The sequence below is a fragment of the Chiloscyllium plagiosum genome, chromosome 20, assembly GCF_004010195.1.
Source record: "Chiloscyllium plagiosum isolate BGI_BamShark_2017 chromosome 20, ASM401019v2, whole genome shotgun sequence".
Lineage (NCBI taxonomy): Eukaryota > Metazoa > Chordata > Chondrichthyes > Orectolobiformes > Hemiscylliidae > Chiloscyllium > Chiloscyllium plagiosum.
Window position 1 is genome coordinate 1,994,499 of NC_057729.1, and position 5,330 is coordinate 1,999,828.

Below are 5,330 nucleotides of genomic sequence, written 5' to 3' on the forward strand. Positions count from 1 at the left end.
CATGCTGTAGGGAATCTAATCTAATTTGGGGAAAACAAATCTTAGCAGGACTTATACACTTAATGGTAAGGTCCTAGGGAGTGTTGCTGAACAAAGAGACCTTGGAGTACAGGTTCATTGCTCCTTGAAAGTGGAGTCGCAGGTAGATAAGATAGTGAAGAAGGCGTAGAAGATGTCCGTGTTGAGTCAGTCATTGTTGATGGAGATGGAGAGGTCCAGGAAGGGGAGGGAGATGTCTGATAGTCCAGGTGAATTTAAAGTCATGGTGGAATGTGTTGGTGTAGTTCTGAAGTGCTTTTCAAGTAGGCGTCCTGTCTCCCCAGTTTAGAGGAGACCACATCGGGAACAACAGATGCCTACTTGTAGAGCGCTTCAGAGAACATCTCCAGGACACCCACACCAACCAACCTCACTGCCCTGTGGCCGCAAACTTCAACTGCCCCTCCCACTCCGCCAAGGACGTGCAGGTCCTGGGCCTGCTCCATCGCCACACCTTAACCATTCGAGATCTGGAGGAAGAACGCCTTATTTTCCACCTTGGATCCCTCCAACCCCATGGCATCAATGTGGATTTCATCAGTTTCCTCATTTCCCCTCCCCCCCCACCTTATCCCAGATCCAACCTTCCAGCTCAGCACCATCCTCATGACCAGTCCTACCTGTCCATCTTCCTTCCCACCAATCCACTCTAGCCTCCTCTCCAACCAATCACCATTACCCCCATCTCCATCCACCTATTGTGCTCTCAGCTACCTTCCCCCATTTATCTCTCCACACCCTTGGCTCACAAGCCTCATTCCTGATGAAGGGCTTTTGCTCGAAACGTCGATTCTCCTGCTCCTTGGATGCTGCCTGACCTGCTGTGCTTTTTCAGCACCACTCTAATATTGAAAAAGCACACCAATAGAATTTAGGGAGTATTGGTAGTTGATAGAGAGGAATTAGATTAGATTCCTTACAGGCCCTTCAACCCAACAAATCCACACCGACCCTCCAAAGAGTAACCCACCCAGACCCATTTCCCTCTGACTAATGCACCTAACACTATGGGCAATTTAGCATGGCCAATTCACCTGACCTGCACATCTTTGGACTGTGGGAGGAAATCCATGCAGACACGGGGAGAATCTGCAAATTCCACACAGACGGTCACCCAAGGTTGGTATCAAACCTGGGTCCCTGACGCTGAGGCAGCAGTGCTAACCACTGAGCTGCCATGCCGTCATAATTGTCTGGTTTGTTAGTAGCTCTGTTAATTTATTCACTGTTAGGGTGAAGTAAATAAATTATTACTTGTTACTTATAAAGTGAGTATCAGGGATTCCTTTCATTTAACCATTCTTTTCTAACAGATTGGGGAGTGAGAGGTAGGTTCTATCCCTTGTTACCAGATTATGAGGCAAGATGCTCCTGTCTGGGTGTTTCAGTTTTATTTATCAGAGGGGTGTTAACTCCCATTCCCTAACAGATTGCGGCTGAGTCCACGATCTGGACAGACCTGAATGGATTTGAACAGGTTTGGGTTACAACAAGTCCCAGCAGATTTAAGCAAAGAATTAGTGTCTACATCTTTAAATAAAACTTAGGTGAGAAGTGTAAATCTACTTAATGTTGGTTATTTGTTTTGGTTAAATTAAAAGTGGGAAAATAGCTCTTAACATTGATAAAGAGATTCTGGGGGTTAAAGATGCTTCCCAAATTTGCCAAGGAAGTTTAGAAAGACAGAAAAAGGAGAAATTAGAATTAGGCTAAAATTGGACTCAACAAGGGATAATAGGAAAGCTGAAATTGTAATGGAGTTAGCCAAGCAGTTTGGTATATCAGAGTCAAGTGTCATGGAGTTAGAAAAACTTAAATTGCAAATAAGACAATTGGAGTTAGAAGGTAGAGAAACGGAAAGAATGTTCTAGTTGGAAAAGATAAGGTTGGAACTTGAAGCAATAAGATTTCAAATGACAGAAAGAAAAGTACAGGATAGAAAGGATGATGAGCAAACTTGTTGTAGCTAACGGCCTGGTAGGGATACATACAAATATATCCAATCATTACCAAAATTGAATGGAAAAAGTATAGAAGCCTTTTTCATTTCCTTTGAGAAATTGGCTACACAGATGAACTGGTCAGAGACTGTGTGGATAATGTTAATTCAGACCAAGTTGTAGGCAGGGCTAGTGAGGTATTTGCCACGCTGTCAGATGAGGTGTCAAGAGATTATGAAGATGTTAAACAGGCTATTTTGAGTGCTTACGAAGCATATAGACAACAATTCAGAAACATAAAGAAGGAACCAGGTCAGACTTAGGTCGAGTTTGAAAGAATTAAACATAGCAATGTCTGCAGGCGGATGAGAGCATTAAAGATAGAAAAGACATATGAGGCTTTTAGAGAGATTATTCTACAGGAGGAGTTTAAAAACTCACATCCATAAATGATAAGAACTCATTTTGAGGAACAGAAAGTTCAAACAGTGGGGAGGGCTGCAGAGATGGCAGACGCATATGCATAAATTAAAATTAGGCTTCCAACAGCAATTTCATTCCGTGAGGGACAGCAATTGGGAAAGAGTGAGATCCTTACCTGAAAAACAAAAACAGGCCACACTGGGAATAGTTTACCACAGGTGACAAAACAAACCCAAGAGAGTGAAAAGAAGGTGAAAGGCTTCAAGGGTTTTCACTGTAATAAGGGGACACATAAAGTCACAGTGCTGGTGTTTGAAGAAAGGCACTGGGGAAACGGATATGGTGAAAGGGGCTAAACCAGTGGGATTAGTTGAAGTAGTGAAGGGAATCCCACAAGAAGTGAAGGAGCTGTAGGAGAGTGCCCAACGATGCCAGATCTTTACAGAGCTGTAGGAGAGTGCCCAACGATGCCAGATCTTTACAACTTACTCTGTAGACAAAGTTTACTCAGGAAGAATGGGGGAGAAGGGAAAGAAGTTAAAATCAAGAGACATGGGAATTAATCAGTTGTTTGATATGACTTCCTTTATTGATCAAAGCATTGAGTACAGGAGTTGTGAGGTCATGTTGCGGCTGTACAAGACATTGGTTAGGCCACTTTTGGAATATTGCGTGCAATTCTGGTCTCCTATTAGAAAGATGTTGTGAAACCCGAAAGAGTTCAGAAAAGATTTACAAGGGTGTTGCCAGGGTTGGAGGATTTGAGTTAGAGGGAGAAGTTAAATAGGCTGGGGCTGTTTTCCCTGGAGTGTCAGAGGCTGAGGGTTGACCTTATAGAAGTTGATAAAATCGTGAGGGGCATGGATAGGATAAATGGACAAGGTGTTTTCCCTTGAGTGGTTGAGTCCAGAACTAGAGGGCATAGTTTTTGGGTGAAAGGGGAAAGATTTAAAAAGGACCTAAGGGGCAACTTTTACATGCAAAGGGTGGTGCATGTATGGAATGAGGTGCCAGAGGAAGTAGTGGAGGCTGGTACAGTACAGCATTTTAAAAGGCATCTTGATGGGTACATGAATAGCAAGGGTTTAGAGGGATATGAGCCAAATGCTGGCAAATGGGACTAGATTGGGTTAGGATATCTGGTCAGCATGGACGAGTTGGACCGAAGGGTCTGTTTCCATGTTGTACTTCTCTATGACTCAATGAAAGTACTTGCGCTCTTTCTGAAATGTTACAGAAGAGAGTGGTAATTTGTGGAATAGATGGACAGAGATTTAGCATTGCTCTGTGTAAGTTCAGGTTTGAAAGTCCACTCAAGACTGGAGAAGTGACAGTGGGAATGATTGAAAGAGTGTCTATTCCAGGAGTAGAGTTTTTTCTTCAAAATGACCGAGCAGGATCACAGGTGGGAGGGATTCCCATTGTATGGGAGAAGCTGAAGGAGAACCAGGGAACTGAGGAGTTAAAAGAAAAATACCCTGGAATTTTTCTGGACTGTGTAATAACAAGATCCCACAGTCGTAAGTTAAAGCAAGAAGGAAAAACCAAAGAGAAATGAAGGATCTGGATGTAGGTTTGCTCGCTGAGCTGGAAGGTTCATTTTCAGGTGTTTCTTCACCGTACTGGGTAACATCTTCAGTGAACCTCCGGATGAAGCACTGCTGGTGTAGCCCGTTTTCTATTTACATGTTTAAGTTTCCTAGGTTGGTAATGTCATTTCCTGTGGTTGCAACATACTAAAACAGCAGCTAATGAACTTGAAAGACCCTATACAGACAACAAGCAAATCTTAATGTCATTTACAAAATACTGTGCAAGAACTGTAACAAACACTACATTAGACAAACAGGCAGAAAACTAGCCACCAGGATACATGAACATCAACTAGCCACAAAAAGACATGACCCTCTCTCACCAGTATCCTTACATATGGATGAGGATGGACACCACTTCTACTGGGACAACACATCCATCCTAGGACAAGCCAAACAGAGGCATACACAAGAATTCCTAGAAGCATGGCATTCCAACCAGAACGCTATCAAAAAACACATTGACGTGGATCCCATTTACCACCCCCCGAGGAAAAGAAATGAAATGACATCACCATAGGAAATGATGCCACCACAGGAAATGACATCACCAACTCTCGGAAACTCAAACATCTAAATAGAAAGCAGGCTACACCACCAGTGCTTCAAAAGGAGGCTCACTGAAGATATTACCGAGTAGGGTGACGAAACGTCTGAAAATGAACCTTCCAGCTCAGCAAGTAAGCCTACATCCAGAACCTCAACCTGAGCTATAAATCTTCTCAAACTCACTAGAAATGAAGGAGTTGAGGTCCAGTTAGCTGACGCCCTATTTGATGAAATAGTAAAGAATAATCCTGAACAGGTAGAGGATCAGGCAGAGGTGTTTAGTCCTGAAAGCTGACTGGGGTTACAACAAAGACATGAGATTTAAAAAGGTTTATATAATAAAGCCTACTCAGAAAAGGAATCCCACTGTATTCCGGAATGTTATTACTTTAAGGGTAGAATCCTAAGGCAAGAAATTGAGACATTGGAAGGTTATTGCAGAGGAGAAGTGGGCAAAAGTTCACCAGATTGTGTTGCTGGTAGCATACAGACAAGAAGGTTACAGGTAGCACATGAATTACCAGTAGGAGGTGTGGGATCGTGTTCAAATAACGACCGAAATCAGTGAGTGGCAAAAATAGCCTCTTTTACTCCACAACCACAAGAGCACGGGTTAGAGGCGGCAATAGAATCCCAAAATACAATTCTTACAGTAGGCTCTTCTAAAACAGTTGTTACATTCATTACAATTCCATTCCCATGGTGTTATATCGCTTTATCTATAGTACACAAAGGTTTGAGGGGGCTTCTCACCTGGGAGACAGGAGATAGGTTAAAACGTGTGCTC